We start from the raw sequence: 21,898 nt of genomic DNA on the forward strand, positions 1-21,898 counted from the left end.
GGGTGCAATGAAGAAGAGCAATATGGTCACTGCTCATGTGGCGCTTACAGTCCACAGGACTAACAGAATCAAAGAAAGATGCACAGAAAGACGTAATTATACAGAACTTAAAAATGCTATAAAGGAAAAAGAGCATATAATGATGAATGTGATCCAGTATGGAACTCAAGAGGGAAGTAACATTGAGCTGAGATGGAACAGTTGTCATGCGAGGTCGGGAGAAACCGGTTTGGGTAAAGGTAGAGCATGTGCAAAGACCCTACAGAGGGAGGGAGCCAGTCTGCCTCCCAGCTGCATAAATAGAGAAAACCCTCCAAAATGCTTTTTGTGTGTGAGTAAAGAACAGCACTAACCCATTCATACCTGCTCAGAGCAGAGCATGTCTGAGGCCTTGCTACCCGTTTCTTGTAGCATGCTCCCAAAGATGAACAGAAATCAACAAGATGGGCTCCATGCTTTAAAGCAATAAGAAGCTGGCCCCAAACCAGAAAATGGACACACACTCAGAACCTTTTAGAGCAGGAAGGGACCTGAAGTTCCACCAGGCACAGGTTCTTTCAGAAGGGCTAACATGAAAATCTTTTTAAAACTCACAAAGCATTTTAATATGCACATCTGGTGACATGTTATTTGAACACAGGAGTCATGAGGTTGACCTGGGCCTCATAGAAGATTGAGGATCAGACTAAATCACCAAGATTCTATCAAAACCTATAATCAGAAAGGGTTTCATTTTTCCCTTATTCTTTCTCCACTACAAGCAACACTATATTAAAATCACATTGTACCTATTTTCAAGCTGACCTTCAGTATTAACTGGACAGGATAATAAAATGGTATCGATTTGTGATACTTAGCCTAGAGTTTAAACTCTTGAGAAATGAAGATCAGTGACAGAATTTCTTGACAATATGTATTTACTATGATGTTTTTATAGGCTGATTCAGTAAGAACAAAAGATAAAAACTTAAAACACACCCATATAGCTCCTTAAAGACATGCTAAGCACTTAAACCTAAGACTGGTGACCCATATGAAATGATGACTCATTTAGAATAACAAGTGTCTTTTGGTGCTACAGCATTTGACCAATGGCTTCATTCAACTAACATTCCCTTCCAAATAAACTAACCAATATGCTCTAGCTACTTAACTCTTAGAACAAGCAAGAAAAGAGCAAGATCAATTATAAATACTTTGGATAATTCCAAGAAATCAATTCAAGTTTCTTGCTACAAGATACAAAAAGTAAATCTTTAATGCTAGAAAAACTGACCAGTAGGAATCACTCAATACCCTTTAAAAATAATATGATCCACTGGATTCCATTCTTAACTCAAATGAATACAAAGAAGCTCAGAAAATAGGAAGGATAAAAGTGAGTAAACAAAAGCTCTTTGATGATATCAGTGAATTCTTCCACCCTAATCTACTTACAAATTTTCAAAAATTTGAAAGAAAACGCCTTTCTTCCAATGATAAAGGATTACTTTAGTGGTTCAATCTTGCAGATGCTACTGTACATGAAAAAAAAAAAAAAAACAGGGAACTTTTGTAAATTCTCAATTTCCTTTTTTTTACAAAAGTCTTTTGCAAGAGACATAAATATCTAATACTTTGTGAATGAGGGGAAAGTAACAGAAACAAAATTCGATTTTGTGAGTCTGAACAGGACTTCCTACAGTAAGTGGGATAGTACAACTATTTTTTAAGACGCAAAATTCCAGAAATCAGTGTCTGAAGATACAGAAAGTCTGTTAAATTTTCAAGGACATCTTTTGAACTGTAAGTATCTATTAGAGAAGAACATAAAACTAAATTTTGAACAGTAGAGATGACAGACATAAATACAGATCATATTAATATTCACAAATATGATGGTAAGAATATGACTGCCTTGGGCCAAAGGCCATGGCCAGGTTCATATGATAAATAGACTGGATGGTGGTTAAAATCGATGACAAATGTATATGTATAACTGAATCACTCTGCTGTACAACTGAATCACACTGTTAATCAAATATACTCCAATATGACATTTTTTTAAACAATTAAAAGGGGAATAAATGAAAGTAAAATATAAATTTTTTGAAAAAATCAATGATACAACTCAAAATATTTTGATTTTTACTAGAGAAACCAACACATCTACAGTGAGTTACTTTATGGATGACTTAAAGTAATCAAAGCTTTTGATTTCTGAAGTAGAAAATAAAATGTTGATAAATTAAGATATAAACCCAGAAAAATTGAAAAGGAAAATTTACAATTTAGAAAATGTCCTGAAATTAGCTGCTTAATATATTAAGAAATGTTAAAACTGAAGATCTTAAACATTAACTATCTCAGCAGGTACCAGCAGTATTAAGGCTGGTGGGGAAGCCTGATGTGACAGTACAAGCTCCAAGAGGGCAGAGGCTTTTGTCCCTTTTGTTCCATGCTTTACAGTATTAGGTAATCAAGAAGAAGCCAAATGGTTAAATGAAAGATGCAAGTAACAAAGCAAGCAACATTACCCAATGGAAATATCACTGTAATTCAGGGTGTGGTTTTATTGCCTCTATATGCATCTAGCAAATGGACCTTGAGAAGTCATTTTAATCTGAGCCATCCATGAACCTGAGAAGAAGCATCTTGTCCAACAGATCAGAAAGGTCTTTCAAAAAAATATTTCTGAAGCTCCTGCTGCTGCTGCTGCTAAGTCACTTCAGTCGTGTCCGACTCTGTGTGACCCCATAGATGGCAGCCCACCAGGCTCCCCCGTCCCGAGGATTCTCTAGGCAAGAATACTGAAGTGGGTTGCCATTTCCTTCTCCAATGCATGAAAGAGAAAAGTGAGAGTAAGTCGCTCAGTCGTGCCCGACTCTTAGCAACCCCATGGACTGCAGCCCACCAGGCTCCTCCCTCCGTGGGATTTTCCAGGCAAGAGTACTGGAGTGGGGTGCCATTGCCTTCTCTGAAGCTCCTACAATGCCTTTGTCAAATGAGGCTACAGAAAGATGTTAGTGCTAAAGTGATACAATGCAGGCTTTAAGGCAGAGGACTGAAGTGGCCTGTCAAGTTGCTTAGAAGAACAAAGAATAAATAAATACGGATTCTGAGCAAAAGCCTGGTCACAAACCAAAGCCCCATTTCATAAGTCTCAGATGACACAGAAGAGCAGTTAAAAGTCTGAGCTGGAGTCCTAAGGACCCCGGGTTGAATCCTGCCTTCCCCACTGACTAGCTATTATAATCTTAGGCAAGTTACTTAACATCTCAAACCTCAGTGTTCTCAGCTGTAATTGGAAGGATAAAAAACAAAAGAGCATTTATCTCCTAAAGCTGTTAAGAGTTAACTTAGTTAATGCATATAAAGCACCTAATACAGAGTGCAGCAGGCAGTAAGCATTCCTACTTTGCTTGCAATTTCAGCTTGGTGAATGCGGTTCCAGTCAAGGAGAGGGAACTCCAGTATATACCAAGCATCTGCAACATCTCATGCATGAAGCAGCCGCGTGTACTTCGTGCTCATAAAAAGCACAAGTTTTAGGCCAGTCAGTGGAGGTGCCAGATGTCAAACACGTGACGGATGCCGAAGACCCAGTTCTTTCCACAGGGCATAGAAACTGCTTTTAAGTGCCCTCCCATCACCAACACCACTGTCTTCTCTGGCTTCTTGGCACTTTCCATAGTCTAACATTCACCTAGGAGACTGATCTCACTCCAGGGCACGTCCTCCAGACACTGAAAAGACTGTCATTCTAACTTATGGGTGCCGGGGTAAGGGACAGTCGGGGAATTTGGAATGGACACGTACACACTGCTGTGTGTAAAATGGATAACCGACAGGGTATGGCACAGGGAACTCCGCTCCATGTTATGCAGTGGCCTGGATGGGAGGGCAGTTTGTGGGGAGACCATGGTCACACCTGTATGTATGTGGGGTGCCTTTGCTGTTCGCCTGAAACTGTCCCAATACTGTTTGTTAATCGTCTATACCCCAATACAAAATTCAAAGAAAAAATAAAAAGAACTTTTGTTCAAAGAAAAAAAATCACTATCAGTGAAGGGCCCCAGGCCCTGCCTGCATTCCAGCCCATAACTAACTGCACTGCTCTGGCATGAGGGTAGGGGTGGAAGGTGTGGGGAGGAAGTTCTGATGGGCCTGAAACAGGCCCACCCAGTGAGCATGAAACCTCCTAGAGACCCAACACACACACAAACAATGGGAAAGCGTCTTTCTTCCCTCTCAATCTCATCACTGAGGGCTTTGCACCCACCAGAGCCTTGGCAATGACTGTGTCTGTTGCTCCCAGTGCCCCCTGCTTTGCCGTGTCCCAGAAAACTGTTCTGATGAAGACATCACAAGATGCTATGCAAAGCTGGTGGATTCCAGCCAAAAACATGACATAAATACAAAATCTGCTTTTTTTTTCCTGTCAGCAAGTCAGAATTATGGCTTTTCTATATGCCACTCCTGCCACACAGAATAACTCACTTCTAACTATAGCAGCAATTCCAGGAATACTCCAGAACCGTAAGTGCTGCTTCATTTACAAGAAACTTCTAGAGATGATCAAACAATCAATGCCAGCTCGATGGGCCGGGGCTCTCTGCACTGCTCCCCGTGAGCCTGCTTTCCCTGAGAGACTGCTTCTGATCAAAGTAAATATATTATATACGTGTTTACCTAAAAGTCACACTGTATCAAAATGCTTTCCTATCCCCCTTTTTTCTCCTTTCACCACTACTGCATCTATAGTTTTACTAAATAGTGCAGAATATAGAGGTCTAAATACGGTGACAGAAGTGGGTTCCCCAAAGATGAAAGTGGGGGGTGGGGAAGGCTTGTCTTCACCTTCTGTGCTTTCCACCATTCATTGCTGAAATACTTATAAAACACCTGTACCTTCACAATAAAACCTTGCAGTTGCCTGGTACTTTATAGCTTAAAAAGGGCTTTCACATCTATAACCACATTCAAGTCTCACAACTCCTTGTAGATGAGAAGACTCAGCTTCAGACATTCCCACGGTCAAGCGACCAGTGAGTGTCAAGACCGGGCTTAGACACATTTCTCAGCCTCCAGCTTCACTGCCCTTTCAGTTTACCACACTCCTTGAGCAATGTGCAGGCTTTGGGGGAATCTGGCAGATAGATGGGGAAACAGTGGAAACAGTGTCAGACTTTATTTTAGGGGGCTCCAAAATCACTGCAGATGGTGATTGCCGCCATGAAATTAAAAGATGCTTGCTCCTTGGAAGGAAAGTTATGACCAACCTAGACAGCATATTAAAAAGCAGAGACACTACTTGGCCAACAAAGGTCCGTCTAGTCAAGGCTATGGTTTTTCCAGTGGTCATGTATGGATGTGAGACTTGGACTATAAAGAAAGCTGAGCACCGAAGAATTGATGTTTTTGAAGTGTGTTGTTGGAGAAGACTCTTGAGAGTCCCATGGACTGCAAGGAGATCCAACCAGTCCATCCTAAAAGAAATCAGTCCTGGGTGTTCATTGGAAGGACTGATGTTGAAGCTGAAACTCCAATACTTTGGCCACCTGATGCGAAGAGCTGACTCATTGGAAAAGATCCTGATGCTGGGAAAGAACGAGGGCAGGAGACAGGGACAACAGAGGATGAGATGGTTGGATGGCATCACCGACTCGATGGACATGAGTTTGGGTAAACTCAGAGAGTTGGTGATGGACAGGGAGGCCTGGCGTGCTGCGGTTCATGGGGTCACAAAGAGTTGGACATGACTGAGCGACTGAACTGAACTGAAAGAAGTAGATGCTAAAAATCTAAATCCACCTAAGCCTGCCAGTCCATTGAGAGCTGCCAAGATGAACATGTACATGGGGAACCTCAAGAAATCAGATGCAGAGGGGATGCTGAGAAACAAGAGTTAAGAACTACAGGAGTCAAGGAGAGAGAAGGCTGTGAAGTGACTAGGGAGAGCGGACTCTGTTTCCAGCCTTCAATAGTCTAAAAAGAAATGAAGGTGCAGCTGTCCTGGAAAAGGGCTGGAGGGAAGAAAATTGTGAGGATGGAGGCACAGGAAGGGCTAGGCAGACCAGGAGGGTTCCAGCAGGGAAGAGGGAGACACAGTGAAAAGGTGAAGCAGGGTTAGACTGAGGAATGTGTGCGTGTTGCTGCAGACAATGTGTGTGTTGTAGGTAGTAGGAAGAGCGCGTGTGTTGTAGACAACAACAAGAGTGTGTGTGTGCATGTTGCAGACAATAAGAGAAACTGCCTGGTACTGAAAAAGCCTCTAAAGCTCTCTGAGTTCAAATCCTGTGTAGTAAGTGTTACACAACCTCTACAGTTCTTCACAGAACAGAAACAGTTAGAAGCCTAGGCCTGGAGTCACCCCAACCTGGGTTCAGACCCCAGCTCTACTGTCTGTCTGACCTTAGCCAAGTTTTTCAACCTCCTTAAGTTTCTGCTTCCTCTGGGATTAATAAAGTATCTACTTTACAGGGCTGTTGTGAAGATTCTAGATTTCTCCAAACCTTTTCTTCTACAGTAAGTTTTTCCTGGCTCACACTCAAAAAGCTCACAGTTCATTAATCCATTTTCTGTGAATATAGTCAAGGCTTTTGAAAACGTTTAGATTAAAAAAAAAAAAAAAAGACGTCACAAAGCAAATAAACCCTTATCGTACAAATGTTTGAAATCATATCGTGCTGCACCCTAACACAACTAGGTCTTCATCAACTTGTATTTCCAAAGTGTCACGATGCAAAGACACAGAACCTCTTGCAGATAGGCCATCTGGTGAAACGTGAAGGTAACTATAACTCATAGGAATATACAGGAAATAACCCTGAATCCCCTCCACCCCTGGCCAACTTTTACTAATTTATTTGTGTGTCTGCTGCATATTCACCTCCTCCCTCTATTATGTACTAAGCTCTCTGGAGATAGAAATCCATCTAACATGTTCCCTGTAATTCTTTAACCACTTAGGGTTCCTGGATACAAATAACAGACACCAGCTCTGTTTACCTTAGGATGAAAATAAATCAAGGGAGAGATTTAGGAGCACAGAGACAGTCTGATAGCAACATCATCCTAGCATGGCCACCACTGGTTACCAGCCGTCACCACAGCTGACTCCCGACTCTGCTGTTTCCACAGTGACCTCAAGCCACGCCTGTATATTTGCACCCTTCCCTCCAGATGTAGGTGGCACTAGTGGTAAAGAATCTGCTGCCAGTGCAGGAGACTTAAGAGACATGGATTCAATCCCTGCGTCGAGAAGATCTCCAGGAGAAGGACACGGCAACCCAACTCCAGTATTGTTGAATCCAGTATAGAGAATCCCATGGACAGAGGAACCTGGTGGGCTACAGTCCACAGAGTTACACAGAGTTGGACACAGCTGGAGCGACTTGGCACACATACACTCCAGATGCAAGGTCTTGAGACAGAGAAATCCAAGAGGCTGGGCTTGGTTCACCTCCCGTTATGTTTCCATACCTCCTTCAACTTTCATAGCAAAATGGACAATCACTTCAGAAATGAAGGGTGTTCAGATGCTGGAACGTCAATACATGTTAACTGCTATCAATGGCAACGTCTACCCCAGTCTATACCCTAAAGGAGCTCAGCTAGTGACTCAAAAGATAAGTGACACTGGGGAGAAAAATAAAGGGAAATCTCAAGAAAAGTGTTTCCCTATATGGGCCCCTGCACCTCTCCTCAACCAAGAAACTGTCATCAGGTTTTATGTTTAGACTTGAAATAGCCTGCCAACAGTCTCCAGCGCTGCACTCAAGCAAAGCTCCTCTGTGAACCATGTTTGCACAGTGAGTAATCCACTTGGTCTTCACCAAAGCAGCAGACTTGATCGTGGGGTCAATAGGCTCCTCCCTCCAGAGCGTGGCTCCTCGCTTTCCTCCCCATCTGTCTAAGTTGTCTGGCACCAGCTGAGAGGCCAGTAACAGTTATGCACCATTATCTGACATCCTAGGAACCGTTGCTAACAGCCATGCTTTACTTTTTTTAAACCATGGTCTACAGTAAGAAATGAAACGTACAGCACATGTGCATATATGATAAAAAAAATGAGTTTCATAGAAAAATATTCTTATTACATGCAATTCACTATTTTCTATTCTATACTATTTTGTTCTTTAATAATAATAGAGTTTAAACGCTAAACAAGATCCACAAAATCAGAGTCCACTAATGAGTAATAAACCACCATTTGAGAAACACTGATTTAAAGGACTGAACGAGATTACCAAAATAGAATTTACTTTATAATCACTGTTTACAGTCAGCTGAATATAAAGCAATGAAATGTATTTCATCTGGAATCCCTTCGACTATCAGCAGGTCATTCCTCTTCCCACACAGTGCAGTCTACGATGTTTGAACACAAGCAGCTGCTCTGAGATCCACTGTACACTGCCACACTCATCGTCTTCATTTCACAATACAGTTCCTTCTCAAAGAAAGCTCTTTGGCTGCTTACCTCCTAAATCCACATAATGTTGCCAGAGACCAAGAAAATGTAGAAACAATACCTGCAGAGCATGGAAGATTCAGCTTTTAAATTCTGCCATTACCCATGATTTATTCCCACAGTCCCCAGTTTCTAATTTTAGAATCACATCTCCTAGTGATATTTTACAGTAAACTAAGAAATTCAAAGTCCATTCTGTTTGCTTTGCATCTGTGCAAATTTTTCAATGTATTTTTATGGAAACAAACATTGTGAATGGAGAGAAGAATTCAGTATATCGCCACCAATGGGTATTGCTAGGCAGAGGGATAGCTTCCCGGGCCCTGAAGTACATGGATATATGCTGAATTGGTGAGGGATCTTCTGTAGCAACTTTATGTTTTTCTATCAGTAACCTGAAAAAAGGTAAGGAAATACAGCTATTCTCTCTCAAGATATTCACTTTATCCTCTGTTCATAAGAAGGCAGAACCTCAATGAGACACTTTTGTGTACCCTTAAAGCAAGGTACTAAGTAGGTCCAGAGCATGACTACATCCATTAATTCTTTTATCAAAGAGCCTCTGTCTATTTGAATTATACTTGAATTTAGCCAAAACTTGACAACACTTGAATTTAGCTAAACAGGCATCCATTTTATTGTGCCAAAATATTCAGTGGCAATGTCTGGTCTTCATTCATTCCATTGAATTTTCCTTTCGGTATTTTTGGGGGAAGGATGGGAATGGCACAGATTCCAGCTGCGGAGCTTCTTTGGTCTCTCCTTTAAAGGGAATAAAAATGTAGAAAGAGAGAAGGGGAGGATAATTTGCTAAAAGCGCTTCAAAGATAAATATTATGGTAGGATGTTAAAGACAAATTAGACTAAAAAGAAAAACATAAACATAAGTATAACTAGAAGGAGTAACTCCCTTGCTCCTGGACATCATTCATCAGGTCAAATAACCAATCAAACAAATGCTCATCGTGAAAAGCCTGTGAAGCAGAGTTTAGTGGGAATAAAAGAAAGCAAGAAAAGATATATCAAAGGAGAGTTAGTCATCCAAGAATGTGACAAAATAATAATACATGATTGGTTGCCAAACACAAGACACACCCAATCAAAGCAAAATAACTGTTCAAAAGAGAAGGTGTGAGTGGGGAGCTGAGGTAGTTAATCCAATCCAGAGAATTCAGAAAAAAAAACACAGCACAATGGAGTTAAACATTCTAGTCAAAAAGATGTGAGGGAGAACACTGGCCTTGTCACTCAGCTGCCTGGGATCAAGTTACTTTTTAACTTTCTCTGACTGTTTACTCTCTGGCAAATAAGGATAACAGCAATTCTTTGACAGGATTGGTTTCCACTCTGAGAGAGAAAAATATACGTCCATCTAGCAGAACACCTGGCTCCCAGCAGGCATATAGTATGGTCATTATGGAGCAGGTGGGATTTGAACAGTGTCCTTAGGAATGGGGAAGATACAAACAGGAAGAGAACAGCAGCTGACTGAGGGGACATTCCAAATAATCGAAACCTGAAAAAACAGCAAAAGAAGGGAAGGGGGAAGGGCAAAACCCTTTGGGGACAGAAGGTCCGTGTAGAACAGAAAGAAATGGGGAAAGGGAGAAAGCTGACACCAGTTTACAGCAGATCATAACTGCCCAACTCAGGAGTATGGACTTTCTTTCGAAGAGAGAACCCCAGAGAAAAACTCAAATCCCCAGGCTCACATGAATTCCTCAGAAACGAGCAAGTCTCCCAGCATGTGAAAACGTGCCACGTGGGGGTGGCGGGCACTTCAGACCCAGGAGATGCTGGGGAAAGGCATGGGGACACTTTAACTTCATCTGTGGACAGTAATATCCTTCTTTTAAAATATTTTAAGTGAGTCAACTAGTCCTTCATAAATATAAGATTGTACACTAAGATCCCCCACCTCCCCCTTCCCCTGGTGTGAACATCCCAAGACAAGAAGTTAACTGAGTGAACAGCCCCCAATAGTGCCACTGGTAAGAACTAATTTGAATATCCACGAGGGATCCATACTTTAACCCCGCCTTACTATGTACACACAACTCCCACAAAGAACTTTAAAATAAATAAATAAAATGAGATGCTAGAGGTTTTCTTCTGTGAATTACACTGTGAATGAGTCAGAAATTTTCCCAAAGCTTTTGTCCTCAAAACTGAAGAGGCAGCCTGTCTGGGACATTTACTAAGAGCTCTGGGGGAGTGAACATGTTGATTCATCATCCTCTGTAGAGCAGCCTCATCACAGAGGAGTTCATGGGGCTACCCTTGGGAGTCACTCTGAATTATTTTTGTAACATCTTGTCCTTGGATAAAAGGGAACACAGAGTCAGAAATAGGAGGTCAGAAAATCATCTATGACTCAGTAGAGTTGTTTACACAGCCTTGTTTCCCTCATATCCAGAGTCAATGTTCTAGGTAATTGATAGGCATGTTTCCAGGCATATAAATATGGCAGAATTCACAAAGATCGTGTTCAATGCAAATTTCTCTGCCTTTGATGATCCAGAAGACTGTATCAGACCTTCTTAGACCTTAGAATCATGATTTTGACCAATTTGCATTTCATAGAGCCATTAAGAGGTGGAAGTGGAAGGGAAGAGGAATCCAATTAATAGAATTTGCATGAACAAGTTTCCTCGCATGATCATTCATCTAAACAGCCTCCATGAGTTTACATAAACATTTTATCAGCCCATGGAGCTCTCTCTTGTCCAGCCAGGTGTTCCCTGAACATTTCTGTCTTGGCCTAAAGAACTGGCTGTCCAGTGCATCACACCTGTACTCACAGCCACAGAGCACAGAGATGCAGCACAAACGAGGTCCTTGGACGCCACGTCTCAAGTATTCCATGCTGCACTACATGAATATTAATGAAGGACACTCTGCCTTTTTAGCCTTTCTCCAAATGAATACAAAAAAGCAAAGCTGGCATAACTAAACAAAACCATTAACTAATCAAGATCAATAAATGCAAAGTCAATGAACACAATTATATACTTTTTACAGCTTACAAAGCACTTTCAATACATGATCTCCATTAATCCTCACAATAATTTTAAGTATCATTCCTCTTATTTTAATAATAAGCAAACTAGGCCTAGAGATACTAAGTGCCTTGTAAAAGGTCATATGTATTTATTAACCAAGTCATCAGGAGGCAAAGGAATTGGAAACAACTAAAGAAAAAAATGTCAAATGATCATGGTGAAAATGTCAAGTTTCACAAACAAATTAAAATAACAGGATGCTATTTTTTTATCTAATCAGTCAATGCAGTGAAGTTGTTTTTAAATGTAGATACCATCCTGGATTAGTTATAAACTATTGTTATCTTCAAGTTATAAAAGTTATTTAGACTCATGGTAATAAAAATATACATTCAACAATGTAGAAACATATCACTGAAAAGCAAAAGTTCCTCTCCTTACTTGCCGGGGATAATTACTATTCAGTTTTTTTGTGCATCCTTTTTAAAAAATATCTTATTTTATTTGGCTGGGCCAGGTCGATCTTCACTGTGGCCTGCAGGATCTTTAGTTGTAACATATGAACTCCTAGTTGCAGAATGTAGCATCTAGTTTCCTGACCAGGGATTGAACCTGGGGCCCCCTCCGCTAGTTGTGTAGAGTGTTGGTCACTGGACCAGCAGGGAAGTCCCTACACAAACTTTCTTGAGGACAGTCTGGCTTCATATCAATTTGGACTAAAAATCCTCACATCTTGATTCAGCAATGCCATGACATGTTAATGAGAAAAGCAAGTTATAAAGCAGCCTGCAGAGGATAACCTATGCTGTACACACACACACACACACACACAAACACACACACACACACACATACTATCTGGTGGACAGTAAGCAGACAGGCATATTAATGAAGAAAAGCAGGAAACAGGACCAAGGAGGCAAACTGGGGTCCCACTGAGATGGAAGAGGTGATGGTGGACTGGAGAGAGGGCTTGGGAGTCACAGAGTGCTCACCCCTCCAAAGGATAAATAAGTCCCAATCATCTTAACTCCTCTGTCCCCATCATGCCATGATTTCTCCCTCAAATTAGGGCAACAGTCTCCTAAACAGTTTCTGCTTTCCTTTTCATCTGCCTCTATTCCAGTCTCCACAATGCAGCCTATTTCTAAACTGCAAATCTGAAAATCTTACGCCTTCTCTTAAACTCCTTTATTTTCTGCTCTCTTAAGAAAGATGGCCTTCAAAGCCTCCCACAGCTTATTGCCATTTGTACCCTAAACTCTGGTGTACTATTTGCAGTTCCTGGAATCCACTACACCATTGTCTTCAAAGCCTTTGCTACTCCACTCATTCTTCAGTTCACAGCTCAGAAATCGTATCTGTTATCCAGACTTCCCTGACTTGACCCACCTGCTACATAGAGGCATTGAGAGTATCCTATGCGTACTTTCACAGCAGCGCTTATAAGCCTGCTCAGGACTGTCTACAGAATTGTGTCTTCACTGTCTCTGAGCCTCATGAGGGCAGGGACTCTAGCTATTATCTGGCTATGCGCAGCACCCAACAGGGCCTAAGGTAGAGCAGATATTCAATAAATGCTTGTGGAAGGAACAGAAGTTTAACCATTTCCTTTCCCAGCATGCCTTCACTGACCACTCCCACTTTCCTCTAGCAGTACTCATCCAATCCAGGTCAATGGCATTTACCAGCTTGCATTTAAGAAGCTGTTTTATAAATACATTAAATGTATAGTTATAGGCCTAACTGAATTGCACAAAATCATGTCACTTAGTGTTTTGGTTTTTTTTTTTTTTGGTATCTTCCCCCACCTAAGATTTCACAAGTTGTTGGGAGTTGCCTAGGTGAAAGGAAGAAGAAAGTTTCAACACAGCATATCAAATCAATTCAATTGGACCATGAAGTAAAATAAAACTCAGGTTTATAATAAATATCACCCAAATGATTTGTTATAGAAAAATCAATGATAAATTGTGAACCAGTTCTACAGGCACAGTTTTATAACATTCCCTTACAATATTGCCCTGTGAAAGCATTGAATTTTTTTTTATTTAAGAAAAATTTTAATTGGAGGATACTTGCTTTACAATAATACTTGTTGGTTTCATACATCAAAGTGTACAGTTCAGTGACTTTTGGTATATTTGTAAAGTTGTACAACCCTTACCACTATCTAATTCTGGAACATTTTCATGTTCATGCCCATTAGCAGTCATTCTCCATTCTCCCCTACTACATCCCCTGACAGTCATTAATCTACTTGCCTATTGTGGACACTTAATATAAACAGAATCACACATTATGTGGCCTTTTGTTTCCAACTTATTGCACCTAATATGTCAAGGTTCACTCATTTTCCTAGATCTATGAGTTTCAATTCCTTTATAAAATGGGTTTCAACAAATGGTGCTGGGAAAACTGGACAGCCACATGCAAAACAATGAAACTTACATCATATTCAAAAATCAACTCAAAACGATTACAGTCTTAAACATAAGACCTGAAACCATTAGACTCCCAGAAGAAAAGGAAGTTCCTTGATGTCTTGACGACCGGTGATGATTTTTTAAATTTGACACTAAAAGCAAAGACTATATCTGTAAGGGTTTAATATCGAAAACATGTGAGGAACTTGTAAATCAATAGCAAAAACAAAACAAAATTTCATAAACAATCCAATTGAAAACTGGTCAGAGAATCTAAATGGACATTTTGCCAAAGAAGACAGATGGCTAACATATACATTAAAAAGCATTCAACATCACTAATCAGAGAAATGCAAATCAAAACCACAATGAAATATCACTTCACATCTGTTAGAATGGCTATTATCCAAAAAAAAAAAAAACAAGTGTTGGTGAGGACATGGAGAAAAGAAAACTCTTGTGCACTACTGATGGGAATGTAAGTTGGTGCAGCCACTATGGAAAACAGTGGAGGTTCCTCAAAAAAAAAGAACTACTAACATATAATTCAGGTATTTATCTGAACGAAAATGAAAACACTAACTGGAAAAGATATTTTCATCCCCTATGTTTAACTGCAGCATTATTTACAATAGCCAAGACATGGAAGCAACCAAAGTGTCTATCAAGGAATGAATGATGAAGAAAACACATATGTACACACACAACGAGATACCACAAAAAAGAAGGAAATTCTGCCATTTCTGACAGCAAGGATGGACCTTGAAGGCAGTACGCTAAGTGAAATAAGTCAGATAGAGCAAGACCTAACTGTATGATCTCACTTACATGTAGAATCTTAAAAAATAAGAAGAAACAAAGAAAAACTCAGCTACCAAGAACAGATTGGTGGCTGGCAGAGGTGGGGGGTAGAGGAGTGGGTGAAACAAGTGAAGGGGGTCAAAAGGTACAAACTCCCAGTTTTAAGATACGTAAGTCCTGAGAATGTAATGCACAGCATAGTGGCTACAGTGAACGATGCCGTATTGTCTATCTGTAAGTTACTAAAAGAGAACATCTTAAAAGTTCTCACTGTAAGAAAAAAATTTTAACTGCCTAGTGATGGACATTAAATTTACTGTGGTAATCATTTCAAAGTATAAACATACATTATACTGCATTGTACACCTAATATAATGTGTGCCTATTTGCTCAGTCTTGTCTGATCCCATGGACTGCACCTCTCCAGGCTCCTCTGTCCATGGAGATTCTCCAGGCAAGAATACTGGAGTGGGTTGCCATGCCCTCGTCCAGGGGATCTTCCCAACCCAGGGATCAAACTCAGATCATCATTAATGAATGATCTATTGACCTGACTAAAACTAGAAGGTCTAAAGTAAACAACATACCAGAAACGTATTTTTTAAATGTGAAAAAAAGAATAAAAGTTAGCAAGAATTTTAAAAAAATGGAACTAATACAGTTGCTGGTAATATAAAATCCTTGCCAGACATAAGAGAACAAAGTGGTTGCTGTCTTGACCATACCTCTAAATGGCACCTTTTCTCATTAAAGTTATGGTGGGAAATTTCCTGGTGGTACAGAGGTTAAGACTCCACACATCCACTGCAGGGGGCATCAGCTTGATCCCTTGTCAGGAAACAAAGATCCCCCATTCTGTGCAGTGCAGCCAAAAATTAAAAATAAAGAAAGAATGAAAGTTACGATGACATGACCCACTCGTGTTCTAGTCCAGACATCTGACTCAGGGTCAGAGATCATGCCCAATACATCACTTTCCTACAGATTATTACAATCAAAATCTAACTTGGGTTTTCTCCCTAGCATATCCCTGGGAAAGTCACCAACTTGATTACAAACTTCTAGAAGGCAAGAACAAGATCTTCTCTTCTTACAGCTTCAAGGCATAGTTGGCACAGTACTCTGAAATTAATAGGTACATATCTGTGCAGTAACACTGAGATGCTATTATGTGCCAGGCACTGTACTAGGCACTGTGGCTATAATGAGAAACAAAAAAGACAAGATTCCTTAATACAGAAACAGACACAACTTTTCAAATATTGGTTACCTCAATATATCTGAACCAGAAAATGTCACAACCAGGAAAGACATTAGTGTTTAAGTCATTCAATTTACTCATTATAAATGTGGACAAAGACCAAGAGCAGTGGCAAGATCAAAATAAATATTTTTGATTACATTAAATCAGTATTTCCAAACCGTGTTTTCTGGAACTTTGCATTGTTGTGCAATAATTGTTCTATACACATATATCTCAGAAAACAGAGCGAAGGACAAAAGAGATATGTAGTTAAATATAAAACTGGGGAAACACTAAACAGTATTTTAAACAAGAATACTCAGCCTTAAAAAATTTTTTATTGAAGTACAGTTGCTGTACACTATTACTTAAGCTATGTGCATGCTAAGTCAGTTCAGTTCAGTTCAGTTCAGTTCAGTCACTCAGTTGGGTCTGACTCTTTGCGACCCCATGAATTGCAGCACGCCAGGCCTCCCTGTCCATCACCAACTCCTGGAGTTCACTCAGACTCATGTCCATTGAGTCGGTGATGCCATCCAGCCATCTCATCCTCTGTCGTCCCCTTCTCCTCCTGCCCTCAATTCCTCACAGCATCAGAGACTTTTCCAATGAGTCAAGTCTTCGCATGAGGTGGCCAAAGTACTGGAGTTTCAGCTTTAGCATCATTCCTTCCAAAGAACACCTGAGACTGATCTCCTTTACAATGGACTGGTTGGATCTCCTTGCAGTCCAAGGGATTCTCAAGAGTCTTCTCCAACACCACAGTTCAAAAGCATCAATTCTTCGGCACTCAGCTTTCTTCACAGTCCAACTCTCACATCCATACATGACCACTGGAAAAACCATACCCTTGACTAGATGGACCTTTGTTGGCAAAGTGATGTCTCTGCTTTTCAATATGCTATCTAGGTTGGTCATAACTTTCCTTCCAAGGAGTAAGCATCTTTTAATTTCATGGCTGCAGTCACCATCTGCAGTGATTTTGGAGCCCCCAAAAATAAAGTCTGACACTATTTCCCCATTTCCCATGAAGTGATGGGACTAGATGCCATGATCTTAGTTTTCTGAATGTTGCACTTTAAGTCAACTTTTTCATTCTCCTTTTTCACTTTCATCAAGAGGCTTTTTAGTTCCTCTTCACTTTCTGCCATAAGGGTGGTGTCATCTCCATATCTGAGGTTATTGACATTTCTCCCAGCAATCTTGATTCCAGCTTGTGCTTCTTCCAGTCCAGCGTTTTTCATGATGTACATTTAAGTTAAATAAGCAAGGTGACAATATACAGCCTTGACGTACTCCTTTTCCTATTTGGAACCAGTCTGTTGTTCCATGTCCAGCTCTAACTGTTGCTTCCTGACCTGCATATAGGTTACTCAAGAGGCAGGTCAGGTGGTCTGGTATTCCCATCTCTTTCAGAATTTTCCACAGTTTATTGTGATCCACACAGTCAAAGGTTTTGGCATAGTCAATAAAGCAGAAATAGATGTTTTTCTGGAACTCTCTTGCTTTTTTGATGATCCAGCGGATGTCAGCAATTTGATCTCTGGTTCCTCTGCCTTTTCTAAAACCAGCTTGAACATCAGGGAGTTCACGGTTCACATAAGTCGCTTCAGTTGTGCCCAACTCTGCAGTCCCATGGATCATAACCCACCAGGCTCCTCTGTCCACGGGATTCTCCAGGCAAGAATACTGGAGTGGGTTGCCATGTCCTACCTCCAGGGGATCTTTCCCACCAGGGATTGAACTCGCGTCCGTTATGTCTCCTGCATTGGCAGGTGGGTTCTTTGCCTCTAGTGTCACCTGGGAAGCCCATTTAAGCTATAAGTGTGTACAGTATAGTGATTCACAATTCTGAAAGGTTATACTCCATAAACGGAGAAGGCAATGGCTCTCCACTCCAGTACTTTTGCCTGGAGAATCCCATGGACAGAGGAGCCTGGTAGGCTGCAGTCCATGGGGTCGCTAAGAGTCGGACACGACTGAGCGACTTCACTTTCACTTTTCACTTCCATGCATTGGAGAAGGAAATGGCAACCCACTCCAGTGTTCTTGCCTGGAGAATCCCAGGGATCGGGGAGCCTGGTGGGCTGCCATCTATGGGGTCGCACAGAGTCGGACACGACTGAAGCGACTTAGCAGCAGCAGCAGCAGCAGCAGCAGCAGCAGCAGCAGCAGCAGCAGCAGCAGCAGCAGCAGCATGCTCCATAAAATACTGCTTATATTCTCCATTTTGTTCAATATATCCTTGCAGCTCTTTGCTCTGTTGTTCAGCCACTAAGTTGTGTCCACCTCTTGCGACCCCATGGACTACAGCATGCCAGGTTTCCCTGTCCTTCACTGTCTCCCAGAGTTTGCTCAAATTCATGTCCATTTTGTCGGTAATGCTATCTAATCATCTCATCCCCTGTCACCCCCTCCTCCTTTTGCCGTCAGTCTTTCTCAGCATCAGGGTCTTTTCCAATGAGTCAGCTCTTCGCATCAGGTGGTCAAAGTATTGGAGCTTCACTACTTCCAATGAATATTCAGAGTTGATTTCCTTTAGGACTGACTGGTTTGATCTCCTTGCAGCTTATTTAATGCCTAATAGTTTATATACTTCTTCATCCCCTACCCTTATATTGCCTTTCCCCTCTTCCCTCTGGTAACTACTAAATTGAATGATGCTCAGCCTTTAATTTGGTAGTAAGTGCAGTGCGTCTCCGACCTTTGCAAAATTATTTGACTTAGGGACTTCTTTTTAATGGAACGTATATTTGGAAAAGTCCAAAGTCAGATGATCTCTATGTTCTCTTTCACGTCTCAAATTCTATGAATTTACTTAAGAGTATCAATCTCAGAAAGCCCATTCTTGGACAGATATTTTAATATATCAAATTCTTCAGAAAAGATATTCATTATTCATTCACCTACTCATTCAATCACATTCACACTGTCTGTCTCTCTCCTCCTCACATGTACACATGCCCTTGAATTAGACAGAGATCAACACTGGAATAAAATCTAAAATGTCAATTAAATCAGCTCAAACTTAAAAGGTACTCATAAAAGAGATGGTGAGAACAGAGTATTTTTGTAATGTCACCTAAAGCAGATGCTCTGGAAGGTAATGCCTGGAAAAGTTACATTTATTTCCTATGACCCAATAACCCAAACCCCTGGGGAAAGTCTTTGAAATTCTGAGAACAGCAGCTGGGCACAATGAAGACCCAAAGAGAGAAAGGGAAGCAGTCACCTGGAACAGCATGGAGGCACCTGCCCCAACTCCATCCCAGAGGATCGTCTGCCTTTATTGGCCTCTGCCTTCTGGATTCTCTCCCCTTCAGCCCATGATTTTCCTGCTTTCATCCCGGATCTTTTTGCCAGTCTTCTCTTTTAGTTATATGACATGCTGGCAGCTAGCCAGGGAGTCTTCCCAGAAGACAGCCCACTTTTCAGGAAACCCTGCCTCACTCCCAGCAAAGGGAAGACAGTGAGGAGAGGTGGCAGAGACTGAGCAATACAGCAAGTTCAAACCGGACTGGGGAACTCAAACAGATTATCTGTCCACAAAAACAGATGCCAACTGTATCCAATTCATACTTAGTACAGTTACTTTTCATAAATGTTTACCTCTCTAGGTATGTCAAACATCAGTGTTAGTTTTTTTTTAATGAGAGCTCTGTTAATACTAATAGCTCATGATCCCTCTCCTGTATATTTTCTTGGATTGATTTTTAAAACAACAGAAATAAAAGTATATTTAAAGCATACATCATGTGGTAGACCTCTTGGAAAATTTCCCACATCCTCCCCACCCCCAGCCTCTCCCCCCAGTTATAGAAGCTACACACTGGGAACCTTTGCTACATACCAAATCCACACACCTCATTCAACTCCCTAAGAACAATTCCCTACAAACAGATTTTCAGAAGAAAAATCAAGTGGGAAAATGATTTCCTTAAATAACTTCCCCTACTTCTATATTTATTCATGCAGTTATGCACTTAATAATTTTCAGTGTGTGTTGATGTGTAATAAATAGCTTACATGACTCCTGTAATAACTGGAGGTGGTGGGTTGGGGTAGGGGGGCAGTTTCTATCTAGCATACTCCTTTTCAGAGGCTAGGGCTCCTCCACTTCCCAATCTCCAAACGTTGGTGAGCCCTGGACTCCAGCCTGGATCTTCACCTTTCCTCTATCCATACTCACTCTCAAAGCAACCAAATTCAGTTGCATGACTGACAGGGCACTATATTAAAAAAAAAAAAAAAAAGGTGCCATTTTAGTCGTTCAACTGGATGTGATTGCTTTGGGAATGAGTGTGGGTGGAGGAACTCCACTTGGGGGATAACAAGCGTCTAAAGTCAATATAAAAAACAACACTAGATTCTTGCAACACCACCACACACCACCTCCCCCTCCTCTGAGTTCAACATCTCAGTAAATGTCACCACTATCAACTATGTTGTTTCAGCAAAAAATTCCAAGGTCAGTCTTGACATCTCTTTTTTTTCCTCACATCTCACATCCAAACCATCACCGATTCTACCAGTATAGCTTCAAAAAGTCACAGTCAACAATTTCTCACCACCTCATTCTCAGTCACCATTTTTTCCTTAATGTAAGCACCAAGAAGGTAGGGCTGTGTCAGTTTTACTCTCTATAGTATCTGCAATATCTGACACACAATAAATGCTCAGTAAATAGGGAACAAATAAATGAATACCTGGTTCAGAGAGGTGACAGGACCCAGAGTAAGGTAATGACAAAAGCCACATCTTGAACTCCAATCTCCACATATATAGGGAAGGACTGCTCCCACTCTTCCATATGAGCTTTTGAAGCTTTAAAGGAAAAGGGAGAGGGGGGCTAAATACTACTTCTTTCACCTTTGAATTTAAGTTTTCATTTTTTCCTTTTACTCTTCTCTCTCAAATACACATGCTCAAAACTTCTCTTCCAATAAACCTCTACTCTAAGCGGGAAGGAAATGCATACAAAGGACAGAAATGTTTATGGATCCAAAATACAGTCAAATTTTCAGTAATAACTTTGGTTTCCGTAAAATAGTATAAAATGTTTTAAAGGATAATAAGGATGATGGGGGAGGGAACCAGTTCAGATACTTCCACAGCCTAATGCCAATTCTGAACTGAAGATATACACAGGGCTGGGTGTGGGGGTGCTTCATGAACTAATGCAACACATGTTCACATTTTATCTAAGAGCACTTACACATTCCTACCGGTGTCCTTAAAGAATAACTATTAGAAAATGAAAAGGCTGGGTTCTAAAGGAAAGAAGAACACTTTTCTAGCATAATAAACCTCTCTGGGCCTTTCCCAGACCTGCAGCAAGGTAGAATTTACTCAGTATGCCAGGCCCAGAGTCTGCCACGATACATCTCTACCTTTCCCAGCCTCAAGTTCTTAGGTACAATGAAAGCATACAAATAAGATGTGTTACCAGTGTGTGCTCAGCCCTGATATACCATGATTCCCCTAATTTTAAGGAATAGGGCCCCTGAGAAGCACAGGAGCTACCTCTGAGGGCAAGTGTGAAGTGCACACATGTTCCTTTACTCCCAGGGAGTGAAGACAAAAAAGACCAGGAGGACTCCACTCTCACCGAAACTACTCACTGATTGTAATAAAATGAAAACCTTTACTCTCCTAGTCTCATTAAGCCAAAATCTTTACAAATCAGATCTCTCCAGTTTGGAGCTTGAGACATTCAAAAATGTTCAGCATTTTCCCATCTGTCCAAAACAAAACTGTTAAGAAACAAAATGACAAAGTAAAGGATACTACTGAACATTTCAGACACTTTAAAAATGTCCATTTATCTCTAAGCAGAACTGGTGATGGAAAGTGAAGTCAAGTCAGCACTGCTCAGGTTAAATATTATGCACTGTAATCACAAATAATTTTTAATCAAATCCTTAAACATAAAACCTAAAATCATATTAAGCCATATAAGGCTAGCTTTTTG

General features: G+C 40.8%; 1 protein-coding gene across 9 annotated transcripts in view; it reads right to left on the bottom strand.

Annotated features, from left to right (window-relative positions):
* JAK1 (Janus kinase 1) overlaps window positions 1-21,898 on the bottom strand; it is a 246,801-nt gene that overhangs the window by 57,822 nt on the left and 167,081 nt on the right. For 2 of the 9 annotated variants that reach the window (XM_069593735.1, XM_069593688.1), the window contains one exon: window positions 20,634-20,751. The exons of the other annotated variants lie outside the window; for them this stretch is intronic. The gene's annotated coding sequence lies outside the window, so the exon portion shown is untranslated. The remainder of the gene's footprint in view (window positions 1-20,633; window positions 20,752-21,898) is intronic. 9 annotated transcript variants of the gene reach the window in all.

Source organism: Ovis canadensis, chromosome 1, assembly GCF_042477335.2.
Source record: "Ovis canadensis isolate MfBH-ARS-UI-01 breed Bighorn chromosome 1, ARS-UI_OviCan_v2, whole genome shotgun sequence".
Lineage (NCBI taxonomy): Eukaryota > Metazoa > Chordata > Mammalia > Artiodactyla > Bovidae > Ovis > Ovis canadensis.